This window comes from Balaenoptera physalus (assembly GCF_965194825.1).
Source record: "Balaenoptera physalus genome assembly, chromosome: 11".
Lineage (NCBI taxonomy): Eukaryota > Metazoa > Chordata > Mammalia > Artiodactyla > Balaenopteridae > Balaenoptera > Balaenoptera physalus.
In genome coordinates, this window is record NC_138896.1 from 22,695,606 (window position 1) to 22,712,616 (window position 17,011).

General features: G+C 42.2%; 1 protein-coding gene and 1 pseudogene across 4 annotated transcripts in view; one reads left to right on the forward strand and one right to left on the reverse strand.

Annotated features, from left to right (window-relative positions):
* The window catches only part of LOC309638942 (olfactory receptor 2H1-like), a 148,240-nt gene that overhangs the window by 2,409 nt on the left and 128,820 nt on the right, over positions 1 to 17,011 (forward strand). For all 3 annotated transcript variants that reach the window (XM_082415514.1, XM_082415513.1, XM_082415515.1), the window contains exon 3: positions 1,469 to 1,478. The gene's annotated coding sequence lies outside the window, so the exon portion shown is untranslated. The remainder of the gene's footprint in view (positions 1 to 1,468; positions 1,479 to 17,011) is intronic.
* LOC309638164 (ubiquitin-like FUBI-ribosomal protein eS30 fusion protein pseudogene) lies at positions 1,105 to 8,320 on the reverse strand (annotated as a pseudogene). The gene is made up of 2 exons: positions 8,282 to 8,320; positions 1,105 to 8,240 (listed from the first exon to the last, which is right to left on the reverse strand). The product of its transcript is annotated as a ubiquitin-like FUBI-ribosomal protein eS30 fusion protein pseudogene (transcript).

Sequence of the window (17,011 nt, forward strand, 5' to 3'; positions counted from 1 at the left end):
TTCCTGAGGCATTTGACACTGTTGACCCCTTTCTTCTTGGACCATTCTTCTTCCAGGCACCAAACTGAGGAGAACCTGATAAGGCCTAAGATATTTCTGCTTCCACTCTCTCCTCTTTTATCTGTCTTTACCAAGTGATGCTAAAGTTAGTCTGGAAATATAAAAATAAAAAATAGGAAAAACACAAGGCTACAATAATTAAAGTAAGAATAAGCTGATAGATCAATAGAATAGACTGGGAATCGAGAAGTAAATCCAAATCTTGTTCTCAAACCCAAGTTCCTGTGCCCGACGAACAGTGAGTTTAAACAAACCAAAATGTCAGAGTTTGGAGCAGAGAAAGGTTTATATTGCAGGACCAAGCAAGGAGAACGGGTGGCTCGTGCTCAAAACCCCTAAGCTCCCCAATGGTTTTGGAGGAGAAGTTTTTAATAGGCAAAATTTGGGGTGAGGCCTGCAGGGTGTGTGACTTTCTTCTGATTGGTTGGTGGCGAGGTAACAGGGCAGGCAGTGCTCCAGAAATCTTGTGTTCAGCTTGAAGTTACCATCCTCCACCTGGGTGAGGACCTTAGTTCTGGCAGAAGAACTCAAAGATGTTGTCATGTATATTCCTTGAGGAGGAACCAGGACCCTGCTCCAAGGGTGCACTATTGTTTCGTGACTGCTCTTCCTTTCCTTCTTCATTCCCTCCCTTCCCTGATTAGCAACTTTTTGAATCTTCTCTTTAGAACTCAGGGAAGCTCAAGGAGGCTGAATGAAGTCTATGGACACAGGAAGGGTTTGTACCAGGGAGGGCCCCACAGGTCCTGCCTCATTTCACAGGGGAAAAGAACAAGTTGTTAATAAACATGTGGAAAGAAGTTTAACTCACGATTAATAAATTAATGTGATGTTGCTTTTAATTTATGAAATGAGTAAAGACTAAAAAGCTCAACAATACTCAGTATTGGTGAGAACATGAGGAAATAGGCATTCCAGTATACCATGAGAGGGTAAATTTGGAGAACATTGTTGAGAGCAACTTAGTAATAGCTTAAAAAAAACAATTTTAATGCACATACTCTTTGAACCATCTACTCCTCTTCTCTCCCATCTGTACAAAGATGATTGATGGGACTTCCCTGGTGGCACAGTGGTTAAGAATCTGCCTGCCAACACAGGGGACATGGGTTCCAGCCCTGGTCCGGGAAGATCCCACATGCCGCAGAGCAACTAAGCCCGTGCGCCACAACTACTGAGCCTGTGATCTACAGCCCGCGAGCCACAACTACTGAGCCCACATGCCACAGCTACTGAAGCCCGCGTGCCTAGAGCCCATGCTCCACAACAAGAGAAGTCACTGCAATGAGAAGCCTGCGCACCGCAAGGAAGAGTAGCCCCCATTTGCTGCAACTAGAGAAAGCCTGTGTGCAGCAACAAAGACCCAACGCAGCCAAAAATACATAAATAAATTTATAAAAAAAAAAAGATGATTGATTGTATAAGGATTGTCATTATAGCATTGCTTGCATTTGTAAAATGCTGGAACCAATATAAATATGCTTCAATAGGGGACAAGTTAATGAAAATACTATTCAGGCATACAATGGAATATTATGCAGGGACCAAAAAGAATGAGTTAGATCTATATATACTAATATGGAAAGATGTCTGAGATTTATTCATTCATTCATTCATCCATCCATTCATTCATTCATTTAAGTGTTTGTTGAGGGTGTACCATGGCTCTCTTTTAGGCTCCAGGATACAGCAGGGAACAAAACAAAGTTCCTGGGCTCATGGATTTGCTTTCTAGGGAGAAATATGGACAATAGACAAGCCAAGAAATAAATATGTAGTATGAAAGATCCATGAAGAAAAATTAATCAGGATATGGAGGATGGAGAGTGATTGGGGCATTATTTTATATTGGGTGGTCAGAGGAGGTTTCTCTGATGAGGTAGCCAAATGGCTGCTGCAGTTTTGAGTCTCAAATCTATATGTCATTGGGCATTTATCCCAGAGAAGTGAAAACTTAACGTTCACACCAAAAGTTTGCATAAAGCATTATTCATAATAGCCAAACTTGGAAACAGTCTTCAGTAATGAGTGGTTAAACAAATTGTGGCACATCCATATCATGGAATACTTTTCAGCAATGAAAAGGAATGAACAATTGAAATACACAACTTGGATGGATCTCAAGGGAATTATACTGAGTCAAGAAGGTCTGTCTCGAAATGTTATATTCTGTATGATTCCATTCATAGCATTCTTGAAGTGACAAAATGATAGATATAGAGAACAGAGTAGTGGTGTATGGTTTATTGAGAAGGGGGAAAGGAGGTGTCTGTGACTATAAAAGGGATCCTTGTGATGGAACAGTTCTGTATCTTAACTGTGGTGTTAATCACATGTGATATCTACACATGATGAAACTTCATAGAACTAAATACACACGCACACACACACACAAGTGCATATAAAAACAAGTGAAATCTGAATAAGGTTGGTGGATGATATCAATGTCAATTTCCTGATTGTGATAGTGTACTATGCTTATGTAAGATAGTAACATTGGAGGAGATTAGGTGAAGAGTATACTGGGTTTCTATTATTCTTACAACTATATGTGAATCTACAATAATCTCAGAATAAAAAGTTTTAAAAATTGTCTGCACATCACAACTTCCATGTCTTGTCTTTTTCCAGTCAAACAAAGCCCTGTGTTTTACACTTAAGGGACTAATCACCAGTGACAAAGGAACACTATGTGCTGCTTGGCTTACATTTGGCTTTTACTACCCATCCCTGAACCAGTTAATGTGGCAAGGGGGCTAAGATGATACTCAACAGGTCAATGCCAGCCAAGACCCATCCTTGAAGTCAAAACTCTGCAGACCTCCTGGGTACTATGCAGTGGACTAGACTGGATGCTAGTGAAACATCCACAAGATCTGCTACATCACCTTCCCCTATTCTGACTGTTTAGTCACTTGGGCCCTATATCCTTTACAGTTAGGTTCTCCTGCATATGATAGGAAAGCCCAAGAAAGGGTTTTTATCTCCCTCATGTAAAAGAAGACCAGAAGAAGGCAATTCAGGGCTAGTATGGCAGATTCGTCATCCTTAGTGGTTTAGTCACTTTCTGTTTTTCTGCTCCATCATTCTTGGGCATGGTACCTAACCCTCAAGATCATGTCATAGTCCAAGATGGCTGCTGGAGTTTCATAATCCAGACAGGATGGAGAAAGGACAAAATGTCACTTGTCCCAAATAACTGAACCCTCTTTTTAAAAATGGTGGCCATTTAATTCATTGTCCAAACTTGAACACCTTTGAGATAGACAGTGGGTGCTCTTAATAATTATACAAAAACAGCAGGTGGAAATAGGAAGTATCCCAGATAAATCAAGGCAAATCATCACTGTGTCTTTGAAGGCTGTCCTATTCAGAAGATTCTTCTACTCCACAATAGCTTTTCATTTACGAGCGTAACTTAAAAATAGTCCCACTTGGTCAGGGCTATGTTTCTCCTAGCCCAGCACTTTGATTCAAATATGGTGAGAGGGAACGATGCTGTCCTAGACATCATGTGAAACATGGCCAGGGCCAAACCCTCCTTGGCCCTCATCCTTTCCCTCTCTCCTTCATTTTCCAACATCTTCCCTCAGTCAAAAGCCAGAAGTCCCTATGAAACAGACCTGAGAAGTATGTGTATGCCCCATGCTGAGTCATCTCATGAGCTAAACTCTCAGTTGTGTTCTGAGGGGACCACCAGGAATAATACTCCTATCACTAGGGAAATTCCTAGTGTTTAGAGGTTACCTCCCAGAAGAAGACAAAGGCCAGACGTCTCTTTAGATGATGCCAAATTCCTGACTACACAAATACCAAGAACACAGGATGATAAAACCTTCATAAAAATATGAGAACTGTCTCAAACTTAGTGTTGACAAAAAATTAATAGTCAATCTAAGAAAGAAATAGAAAATTTTATTTGAGCCAACCTGAAGATTATAACCCCAGAGTCTCTCAGAAAGCTCTGAGGACCACTGGTTAGAGGTCAAAGTACAGTTATATACATTTTTGAGACAAAGGGTTATACATCAAATGACATACTGACAGTTTACATAATCCAGATCTACATGTACAAAGCGAGTAGAGGGTCATCTTGAGCCTTTACAAGATTAAGAAGGAATGTCATCTCCTGAGGAGGTCTGGTTAATGCAGATGCACTATATACACTAAAGGGGAGGGAGGAGGCCCAAACAGGCAGAGAAAAGTTTTATGTTTAAATTTTTCTTGTCTTGCCATAAAATATGAATTTTATTTCATCATTAGTATAAGTAAAAGCCTGCTCTTCGTGATTCATTTTATCCCAGCTTGGAAGAGCATTTCAGGGTAGCTTGTGAAAGGAGACAAAGTAGGAAACACCATATTCCCTTCCTTTTCAGCGTCTTGCTGTTTTTGCTCTCTCATTGACTTGGAGATGATGGATGGCTGGGGAGGGGGATGCAGAAAGCAAAATGGAGGGTATCACTACATCCACAATTAAAGAACCCTGGAGAGAAGTGATCAAAGGACGCCCAGTAATATGGAGGCCTTTCTGCTTTGGGGTGAAAAGTGGGTGGATCTTTTCCACCTTTTGAAGTTTATACCATGTGCATGCCTTAATTATGCAAAACAAACTAAATTAAAAAATAAGGACACAAATGAATTCTCAAGTATTTAAATCACTTCTTTCTGCACAGAGAAATGGATATTCTGTTTTAAATTTTAAACTTTTAAAATGGTTTTGCTTGATCAGAAGAATGACTTTTGTTTCAGAAATTTACTTTTTGATTTTGAAGAATATTGGCTCATTTATAAATAAGGTCTGAAATTTCTTTTAACAGTAAAAAATCATGAGGTATCTCATTTTGAGATAGTGGTCTGTTCATTCCACATCCTCTGAAATTTTCCATTCTAAGACAGCATTTATCTTGCTATTTTAAAATATATTCACTATTCAAATCTAGGTTTTGGTCTAGTTGAGACTATGTGAGAAAAACAAGGAGTGAGATGCAAAGTTGTTATAAAGAAAAAAATTGTCAAAAAAATTAATTTAAAAAGTATGGTACATGCTACAATGTTATTGTCATTATTTGTCCTTTTAACAAATGTGTATACTGATGTGAAAAGATATCCAACTTATGTTGTCATGTTAAAACAAGTTGCGGTACATTATGTAGAATAAATTAATTTTTTTGTAAAATTATAATATACTAATGTAAATACTGAAACAATACCAGAGGAATATAAACAAAACTAATAAGTGCGTGGTGTGCTAGAAAGACTGGGAGGAGAGGATAGATTATGAGTGACTTTTTTACTGTCTAGGTTTTTTTTTTTTGGCTGTGCCATGCGGCTTGTGGAATATTAGGGAGTCCTAACCAATGGACCACCAGGGAATTCCCTACTTTTTAGGTTATACATTTCTGCAATACATATTTTATTTTTACTAAAAGCACATATTATTTTGTTAGCAGAAAATACAGTACAGATAATTTAAAAGTTACAAAAAAGGAGGGATAGTTATAGAGAGCTAGGCAAGAGACTACAAAGGGTTACAAGCAAAGAACTCAAGGCATATGCTCTCTGACATTTTTTTTCTTTCAAAGTTTAAAGCTCTAATACTTTATTGTATGGTTAATACTCTTTTCAACTACCTCAAATCCTTTGTGGCACCTATAAGAACATTAATAATTAAACTATTGGGAGGATATTGACAAGCTGTGAGAGAATCTGTTTTGGAATAAGTTTAGGAGTGACTACGTGGAAGAAAATTTGGACAGGCAGTACTGATAAATTTGGCTAGATAAATTCATGAAAACAAAGCAATGGCGATAAAATTGCTTGTGGAGGACAGACTCTGCGTCCTGAACCCTTATAGGAGGGAGGTTCCATTGAAGCTTTGTGAGCATAGGAGTGGCATATTGATGGTGCAAGCCATAGTAAAGGCAATACCAATCAGGAGGACCGATTTGGAGGCTATTGCAATAATGACACAAGAGGACATTAGTGGGGTAAGAGCTAATAGAAACGCAGGAATGGGCAGGTAAGCAGGAAAAGAATCAGGACTCATTGCCATTCTCAGCTATTTCTATCGAGAATGAAGCTGAAACAGCAAGGAGGAGAGAGTCATCTTAAAACAGAGAAATTAAGAGGTGTGCAGTCATGAAGTGAGCAGGAAGCAGAGAGAGAGAGTAAGACGTCTGATAAAGGAGAGGAATTTGCTTGCACTTTGGGAAGAGAGCTCCTTCTGAACAGGTGTGGCTTTGTAGTTTTCTGATCATCTCCCAGCAACCCCACTGAAACAGAACTCATAGGGCAAACTCTCAGAATGGACTACTATGGATCTAAAGGAGGACTGAGAATAAAGACGAGGGGGAAAAAATCAGGAAACTTTTAAGAATAATTGATTTGCACCTATTCTTCCTCTTATTCTTTCAGGTTGATGGAGAAGGAGAGATGGGTGTTTCATTTAATAAGTACCTATTTAGAAGCTAGTATATACTGGGCTCTATTCATTAAAGCACAAAATCCTTCTAGATTCTACAAGGTAGTGCTAGTATCATGATCTCTATTTTATGGCTGGGGAAATTGTTAACTAAATTGTCTAAGGTCACAGAGTCAGTGAATGACACAGCCAAGACTAGAATCCAGGTAGACTGGCTCCAGAGTCTAAGCTCTAACCACTACAGTAAGTGGCCTCTCTATCTGACCCAGGTCTCTGCTAGACAACTTTTTTATTTTAATCAGATACCAGTATTGCTGAGTTCATTTAATTCTCATAACAACATTCCCTGGTGTAGGTTATTACTTTAGTGACCAGTGTAAAGAGTCCTAGATTAAAGAACAATCTAAGACATGATACAGGATAGAAGAATTCAAGGCATACTCAGGTAATGCTGTCGCTGAAAAATGTGATTATCTTTAGTCGTTAAAAATTTTTTTTCTTGGCTGCACCGTGCGACTTGCAGGATCTTAATTCCAAGACCAGGAATCAAACTGGGCCCCAGCAGTGAAAGCACCAAGTCCTAACCACTGGACTGCCAGGGAATTCCCTGAATATTACTTCTTTTTGAATTGGCAATTAGCTTACCGACATTTAACTGTCTTCCATTTCCTGAGGATAAAATCTTTGGAAACAGTGGGGGAGAAAGCTAATCTGACCCCTTCTTTCAAACAACAAGGGTTTGGGGGATTTCGCTGAATACCAGCACTTTGATATGAGCGGAGGGTGCCTGGTAAATACCTTCTGCTTCCTGCCCTTATGACGTTTACAGGCCACTGGGGCTAGGTGGGGGCAGGGATGGTAGCTACTTCCAGGATGGTCACCATCAGTTTCTTTCCTCTCCATATGCACGTGACATGCATCATTGAGAGGTGCAACCTATTCTTGCCTTGAATCTGGACTTGCCTAGAATGCTCTGACCAAGAGAGTATGGCAGAATGATTCTACACTGATGCTGGGCCTGGCCTACAAGAGGACTGACATCTTCTGCCTTGGACTCTTAAGAGTCCTCAGCCACCATGGAAGACGTTTGTATTAGTCTGCTCTGGCTGCCATAACAAAACACCAGGCTGTGTGGCTCAAACAACACAAATTAATTTTTTCAGTATATTTTCTAGAGACTGGAAGTCCAAGGTCAAGGTGTCAGCCGGGGTGGTTTCTCCTGAAGCCTCTCTCCTTGACGTGCAGACAGCCACCTTCTCTCTGTTCTCACAGGGCCTTTCCCGTACACGTTTTTAATGGTGTTTGTTGTTGTTGTTGTAGTTGTTTGATCGGGCTAAGTGACTTTACTAGAGAAAGCCAGGATTACAAAGGACTTGAGGGTTGGTATTGGGGCCCTTCTTCATGCCAAAGGTGAGCACAATATTTACAAAGCCCTAGTTGTACTGCATACACCTCTTGGCCCGGCCCATCTTCTTTTTCTCCTGTTTGGCCACCTTGGGAGTCTGACCTCTTACTTTCCCAGCACCGGCCAGGGAACCATGGACTTCACCTCTAAGCACGTGACTGGCTACCTCCAGAGTGCTCAGAGCCTCCACCCCACACTGACCCGCGGTAGCCTCATCCTCTAGGCTGAGGATGATCCTGCCAGGAGCACGACTTGAGCGATGCCCTCCAGGGAAGCTACATGAGCCTTGATTTGGGCGACCGTCTCCTGGCCCGTCACCTCGAGGGTGTGTAGCTCTTGGGCGAAGACACAGAACTACACGTCGCCCACTGAACCGTGGGCACCACTGCCGCTACCGCGAAGACGGAGTCGTGAAGAAAGAGCTTTAACGGCATTTTTCGATGAACAGAAGTTTTTAGTTTTGATGAATTCCATTTCATCAACTTTTTTTCTTTTTGGTTACTACTTTCTGCAACTCACATCCACATCCAGTCTTCATGCTCTAGGCCCCTAAACCCCACTCACCATGCCTCTTTCTGGTCTATACTAACTCGCCGGTTTTCTCCCCAGGTCTACACTGGCTCGCTCACTTCTTCCCCGCTGAGCTCCCGCCAATTCTGTTGGTTTGCCAGGCACCTCCTCGGGAACAGAGCCCGCGCTCTGTGTCCTTTCTGGGAATGAATAAAGGGAGTTCTCTCTTGTCCAGTCGGGGCTCGGTTCCGGGTTGTTAGGATCCTTGAGCCTCGGTGCCCCGGGGCTTGCAGGGAAAGGCAGAAAGAAGGGAGAGGAGAGAAATGCCAAATTATACCCCGGACTGAGAGGAAAGCCTCGCGAGTTCAGTCAAAGTTGCTGGCTCTACTGAGAAAGAAGGTTAAGTTAATTTTTAAGGATTTACATTCCCATTTTTTCGCATAAACCCTAGACTGCAAAAGAATTTCACAGCTCATGGTGAGTGCACTTTCAGCACAATTGCAGATTTTACTCATTTGGGAAATCTGTGTCGGGCTGTCAGGATGGCCGAGTGGTCTAAGGCGCCAGACTCAAGCTGTAAGTCCAAAAGCTTCCTTCACAGAGAGGTTTCTGGTCCCCGAATGGGGGCGTGGGTTCGAATCCCACTTCTGACAGACTGTTTTTTTTTTTTTTTCCTCCGGTTCTAATCGCAACCACTTTCTCAGCCATTTTTTGTTTCCATTCATTCTTCTCTCTACTTTCCCTTTTACAACCCTAACGACGGACCCTCAATTAAGAAAAGAAAGACTCTTTCTTTTCCGTTTTGGTTGCTACTTATCACGGATCACGTTTTGCTCTGCACTCTGGTTTGTTCATTAAGGGCGCTTTTACTAAACGCTCGTTAACCCTGGGGAGTCCTGGGAGAAAAATGAGTTTGGTGGGAACAGAAATACATGTACACAGACTCGGTGATTATAGGCTGGTCCTGAGCTCACGGGCCATTGGGACCGTAGTCTCATGCCCTTTCTCACTGCCCGAACCCATCAAAAACTAAAAGCGAGGAAATTGAAGGCAGCGTGGTTCACTCTGTTACAGAATTGGGATGTGAAAAGAGTAGGTTAGGTTCCACCGAGATTTGAACTCGGATCGCTGGATTCAGAGTCCAGAGTGCTAACCATTACACCATGGAACCTCCTGCCTGGAAGGGTTTCTCCACTGTCCATCTGATATCTCTTTCCTTGTGCTTTCTATTTTTTTTTTTTTTTTTTTTTTTTTCAATTGAGGTATAGTTGATTTACAATACTACATTCGCTTCAGGTATACAACAGTGATTCAAATTTTTTATAGATTGTACTTCATCTAAAATTATTTTATCCTTGTGCTTTTTAATTTAAAAAAATGTTTTTATGAGAGAGATGTATAGAAAACAATTTAAAATGAAACGTGCCACTTTAACCGAAAGCTCTGCCTCTTCTCCCTAATTGATTTGTTTGTTTTCATTTACGGGGGCATTTTTTGGAGGGATGGAAAATATCTGCTCTTTCAGCCGAAGGGCGATGGAGAAGCCAAAAGCAAGGATGGGAGGTGGGTGGGAGGGGACTTTCACTGATTGTTTCCACTGAGCCTGCTTCCCAGATTTCTTTCCCTTGATGTCAGGGTCAGGGCAGGATCCTGATCCAAGAAGATGGATACCTCTGGAGGTTTTGATTTTGCCTTCATTTCCGACCCACGCAAAGGCAAATTGGATTTTAATCTTGCTGTTCAAAAGGGAGAAACACATTAACATCTTTTTTCTACAGCTTCGCTTATTCATTCTAGGATACTTGCAGACGCCTCCAGAGCAACTTGGAGTTTCTTGGTGCTTCCTGCTTAGCTGTAATCATGGGCTTGCCATTTTAAAATCTGTCCTCACTCTCCGAGATGCCTTAAGTGCAGGACCGGTTCTCATTCCTCTTTGACACCCTAAGGTCTGGTACATAGTAGAAGCTTAATCAATGGCTAGTTGTATGAACGCCTAGATGAAAGGTTGAATGAATGAATGCATGCATGAATGAACGAACGAGTGAATAAATAACCAGGTAGCCAAGCGCTGGACTTTTTTGAATGTTTCTTTTTCCTTCTCCCCATAGGCTAAATCTGACAAGTCTAAAGGGCATGATTGTTGCTTTTTTGGGGGTGAGGGGTTCCTTTCCAGGTCCTAGCTCCCAGATGGACATTCCAGTGTTCACATGGCCACACAAATGTGTCCTCGAGTGTGGATGGCCAAGAGAGGATGTCATAGTGCTGTGTATAGTCATTTATTTCTCTAAACTTTAACTTTACTAACATAGCATGATTATTTACCTAGTAACTGTTAAGAACAACATATAATAAAGAGATCATACACGTAGCATCACTGGAAGAAATACTCAGGTATAAATTACTACTTTAGTCAGTCTAAATATTAATTACTGGCCAGTCATTCTTCATGTGCCTCTGGTAGTCTCCCAAGGCTGAATTGCTTAGGAATCCCTGAATCATTTTCTGGCTTTCATCCTTTTGTTGTAACTCCATCCAAGCAAGGTGCCTGTCAAGAAATAGCTACTCAATAAATATGGGTTGAAGTGAATATATCTTGTGGAAGGTGGAGAGGGAAGCAGTGAAATTCAAAGACTTTTGGCCAGGTCACTATAGAGTTCTCCTAAGTGTCTATTCCTTCCCTCCACGCACATAAATTCTCCGTTCTATCTTCTTGAGTCTCCTAGCCTTAAAAGACAGTCTAAGTTATCTCAGATACAGCTGAATAATGGACCAAGTCTTTCTTCCCCAGTATAGGTGGCACACTTTTTATTCCATGAGCCACAAGCTTATTTCTTAAAGAAAAATGTCCATTGGTTTTAAAATTACACCAGAACCTCAAAAGCCCACTATTCAATTATAAGCTTTAAACTGCTCTCTGAGGATAGGCAAGGCAGAAGGAGTATAAATGAATGTTTTTCAGTCTTAGCACATTTATATCCCAGGAAAGGGTAGGGAATATAGAGCTGGAAGATAGTACAGATGGCCGTGGGTTGGTTTATTTATTTGTGAGTTTGGAGTTCAGAAGACTACACTTTTCCCTTGGAATCGCTCATGTTTGGTTCATAAATATTGCAAGGTGAATGCAAACAAAGACTGCTGAGGGGGATGATTGGGGGAAGAGATGACTGGTACCCACGATCCAGAAGCAATCTGATCCCTGGCAATCTGCGCAAGAATGATTTGCTGTAACCTGGTAGCAGAGCTGAATCCAGAAAGAGCAAGTCAGTGTGGCGTAATCAGAGTCAAAAACCAAGTTTAGCTGGAGTGTCCCGTAGAAATGGGGCTTCAGAACACATGACCCTACCTCAAACTGAAGACCTCAAAGTCTTCCTGGATCCTCAGCTCTGTGTACCTTGCTCATTTCACAATTAGAAAGATATTCTTTCATGTATTTATATATTTATTCACTGATACTTACTACAAATATCTATTTAGTTTTCATGATGTGAGGAAGTGAGAGAAATATGGTTCTATATCTGACAAAGCTTATGACGTATGGGGAAAAGCAGATGATTACACAAAAATTTCCAAAAGTTATGGTAAATGCTAAAATAAGTGATGGATCAAGTGATAACAGAGCATGGCCAATGCATACCAACAGGAATACCCAATTAAGGGCAGGTAGCAATGAGGAAAGCCTGCCAAAGAAGGGGCGGCTGAGCTGAGGCCTGCTACAGGCTCCCCAGCACGTTCCATTTCTCTTTCGTGGTATTTATCAGACGGGGATTTTTTTTAAACGATTCATTTGTGGACTCGTGAATTCACTTATTCGACTTATGAAATAGATATCTACTCATCCTAACAACTCAAACAAAAGTGCCTAAAGTAGAATTTATAATCTCCCCCTTCCCTATCCTCTGACACTGTTATCACTGGAAACATTGAAGTGTGTTCTTCCATACATTGTACTGTTGTACTGTTCTTTATTTTGGTAACTATATATCTACAATGTCATTCATAGTTCAGTTGCATTCTTTACCGTAGAAATTGTATCATCTTGGGGCCATTATGCGTCTAATGCTTGTCTTCTCTACACTGCACCAGGGCAGGGACGCTCTCCTTTCTTCCCTTCCAGAGCCTCAGTGCCTAATTGTAATTCTGGAGGGAGAGATCAAGGGAGGCTTCCAGCAGAGAGCAACTACCTTGCTGAGGTGTAGAGGATAAGAAACTTTGAGGGCAGAGAGAATTGCTTGGAGCAGAGACTGAGGGCGCCCAACGGAAGACGCAGAGACGCGCGCAGTGAGGGGGGAAGCGCCTCTAGACCGTGTGACCTGAGAGGCAGTTGAGTGGCTAGGCGAGGCGCCTTGCGTAGAGTGGCCACAGCTCAGATCAGCATAATTAGAATTCAAAATGTGAAATGAGAAGGCTTTGGGGATGTTGAGAACCGCGGCCGGGCAGGACCTGTCTCCAGTTGCAAGTGGATTCAGGGAGACTGACCCCTACTCACTGGTCCACCACTTATTGAATAAGGTAGTAAGTAAGAACTGCTGTATCTACGGGGCCTAAGTACCTAGTAGGTAACACATAGTAGGCGCTGATTTCTTTTCTTTTCCTTTTTTTTTACATAAAAGAATGAATTAAATGAAGGTCTGTTATACGTTCGATACTATTGGGTGATGAAACTACAATAACGGAGTAAGTACCACGCACAGTGGATGCTCATTAACATTTTGTTAATTGAAATAATCAGTTGAAGGCCTATCATGTGATGAACACTGTTTTGGGGGACAGTGCATATGGGTGTTATCTCTGGCCTCTGGGAAAAGCAGCAGTGGTAGGAGAGGAACCTACCTGAACTTGGAGCCTGTGAGAACTGTGTATATTGGACATGAAAGAGTACCTAGTCAGACAAGGGTGAGGTGCAAAAGCACATTGGCAGCGGTGGGATTCGAACCCACGCCCCCAAAGAGACTGGAGCCTTAATCCAGCGCCTTAGACCGCTCGGCCACGCTACCTCCGCCGGCATAGGATTTTACATGCATATCATCTGACCCAAACTGCGCCCGTTTCAGGTCCTTTTTCTCTCCCCCCCACCTCACCCCTGCCCCCGCCACTCTGAGCTGTCTCCGCGGGCCCTTCCTCCAGCGTTCCCCTCTCCACTCCCAGCACAACCCGAGAACCCCCTGACCCCTGACACTTTGCTTTCTCATGGCTCCCAGGTTCACCGTGAACGGCGACGGCGCAGGTGGCGCGCAGGAGGCTCCTGCCCCGTCTGTCATCAGCATAGGAAAAAGGAGTCACGCAGACTGAGAGTTCCAGTGGATGCTGTGGGCTCCAGATCCACTTGGATTTCAGGGAGTAAGCCCCCGGACTTCAGGAGTGAGCAAGTCTGGACGTTTGGTTTGAGCCCGGGAGCTGCCAAGGAGAAATGAGGAAAGAATCTTGAGGCCCCCTCCCTTCCTCGCCCTCCTTCATCCATCTCCAAGCTCCTCCATGGAACCTCACGAGGTAGGCAAAGAGTGCGGTCCTTGTTATTTGAGTCTTGTTTGCCTTTCAGAAGGTAGCCCATCTCCACAGTCCCCGGCCATACCGAACAGACTGCAAAGTCCGCACTCAGTTGACCTCACCGCCCCTAAAGTCTTCGCAGGAAAGTTTGCAGGGGAAACGGGGCTGGGCCGGTAGTCTGGCCCTTACCTTGTTCTGTGTGGCTTTGCCATCCAAACTTCTAATATTTTAGACGCGAATTAAACCATGGTTCCGCCTTCCTTTGAAGCACTGTGATTCAGAGAATTCGAAAATGATTCTTTTAATAAAGTTGGTAGATGTGTTGCGCAAGCTCTAGCGATAGTTGCCTCCTTAGCGCAGTAGGCAGCGCGTCAGTCTCATAATCTGAAGGTCCTGAGTTCGAACCTCAGAGGGGGCAACGCAAACCTTTTCCTTCCGTTTGTGTTAAAAAAAAAAAAATTCGGAGGAAATTGCTTTGAGGAAACTAAACGGGAATTTTTTTGTTTAACAGAACCATGTAATGTTCAGATACAAAATAGTAATTTTCAGTAAGATTAAATACTCCAAAAGTCTTTATACCGATGGTAGATAGAGCTAGGAGATTTTTAGGCTGACTTTCAGATATGCTTGGCAATTGTCTTTGTTACAAAAACATTAAGGTCAAGAAACTTACTGGTTGAGAGGGAGAAGGGGATGGAGGGTTATACTGGGGATGTGGAAGGTGTAGTATGATGTGCAAAACATTTCTATTAATTATTGATTATCTTTTGCCATTCTTCTGGAATTACCACCAGATCACAAACGCCATCCTACATGAAAAAGAAAAAACATTTCCCCCCCTCAGTCTCTTTGCACTGGACTTCTTTTCCTGCTTCCAGTGTTCTTGACTGGGTCTCTAGGTCATCCAAACTGCAAAATACAGGAAAGCGTAACAAGAGAAACAGGAAACGAAGAAAGAAGAAGTGATATTTAGAGAGACAGGATAAGCACCTGACTCAAATAAAAACAAGCAAGAATCAAAGCAGAAATAAAGACACAGAGAACAAATGTATAGATACCAAGTGGGGAAGGGAGGGTGGGATGAACTGGGAGCTTGGGATTGGCATATATACACTACTATGTATAAAATAGGTAACTAATGAGAACCTACTGTATAGCACAGGGAACTCTACTCAATGCTCTGTGGTGACCTAAATGGGAAGGAAATCCAAAAAAGAGAGAATATATGTATATGTATAGCTGATTCACCTTGCTGTACAGCAGAAACTAACATAACATTTTAAAGCAACTCTACTCCAATAAAAATTAATTTTAAAAAAAGCAAATTGATATTTAATATCCAGCTCTTAACATCTCAGCTTTTTGAGTGGGAGGTATTGAACAGATATTTATTGAGCACCTACTATGTGCCAAGCACTGTTCAAAGCTGTGTCCCTTACTATTAATCCATCCTCTCTCAGCTTCAAATTCACCCTCTTCTCTGATGTTGGCTCTGGACATCTGCAAATTACATATCTAAAACTTTGCCAGTTGGCTTTCTCTTAGGTTCTGTCAATAAGAGGAACCAGAAGGAGACGGGAAGGCAGGAGGAGAGAAAAGGAACTGTTTTCTGAATTTTGCTATTCCAGTCAGGGTTGCTCCAACAATGGTAGTTGATTCCAACCATCATTCTCTTTGTGCTCTTCCTCAGAGGCCCAACCCCTACGCTTTTTTCCCCTCTGCCCTAGAAGGTGGTAACTACTTTCCATAGTTATTATCTCTGGGTTACCACAGTGTTCTCAGTTGAGATACCTGGTGTTGTTTCTGAACTAGAGCTTGACTGATACGTAGGGGCTAGGGATACCACACTGTACACAACAGAAATTGCTCCTGATCTCATGGAGTTTACTATGTTTGAGTGGGACCTGGCAGACTGCAAGTCTGAATTTTTAACAGCAACCTCAGGAGATCAGATCTGAATGCAATCAGCTGAACAAGTTTTTGGAATCCCTCTGCACATATCCAGTTATCTCATGTTGACTATTGTGGGGAAGGTCACTTCCTCCCAAGATTCTCCTTTTTTGTCTGATCACTCACGGCTTGCCTGCTGATCAGAACAGGCGGCAGTACCCTCAGGTATCCACAAGGCAGATCAAGAACAGAGCAAACACTCCATGCTTTCCAAAGAATTCTCAAAAGATTCAAAGTGCCCTTTCCTATTCTGCTTTATTGCTGTCTTTCCAAGTAAGGGGCTTATTAAGGCAATGCCCTACTGAGAGAAATGAATTATTTTGACACCTCTTCCTCTCTAGGTCCCCAGGAAGAGTCTGGGCCCAAGTCTTCTGCTTCTTTCCAAATGTTCCCAGTCTCTGCACCATTCCCCAACACTGCCACATAGTCAGTAGGCCAAGTCTACATGGCTACACAGTAACCTAATTTGTGTTTTCCTATCACCTCTTGCCCCACGCTGACACATTCTTTACATGAAACCAGCATAATCTTTTTGAAATCATCTCTGACCATGTTGTTCCTCTCTGCTTAAAATCCCCAGTGACTTTATATTGCTGCAAGGATGAAGTCCGTACTCTACACTCCTAGCCATAACCTCTGAGCCTGTCTGTCCCTGCCTTTCTGTTTACCTTGCCCCCCACCTCCATCAGTATTGTCCCAAGATATCTGCACTCAAGCACCTCAGGCCTTCTTTAAGTTCTCTGAAAGTGTTCTGCTTTTTTGCTCTTCCTAGAATGCTGGAGCCATGTTTTTGTCTAATCTATTACTATGAAGCTGTTGGTTCTCAGTTTAAACGTCATGTCCTGGGAAAAGTCTTCTCTTACCCCCTGGAAGAGGTCACCTCCCTTTATAATCCACTGTCTTGGAGATATGGGGTGGGGAACACCTATAGCTTGCATACGTTTATCTTAATTTTCTACCTCTATGCTCCCTTTATCCCTACTTAAGTCTATTAACATTTTCCATTTTATCTTATTACAGTGAAGTTGTGTAGACCACCTCAAATCTATTTTGAATAGTGGCATGACTAAATACATAATTAGAAATGTACTATGTACCATTGTGGTAAACCCAACCTTTGAGGAAGAAATTTCTGTTGCAGGATTTAAGGGAGGAAAGTGGATGAGAGATTAAGTAATTTG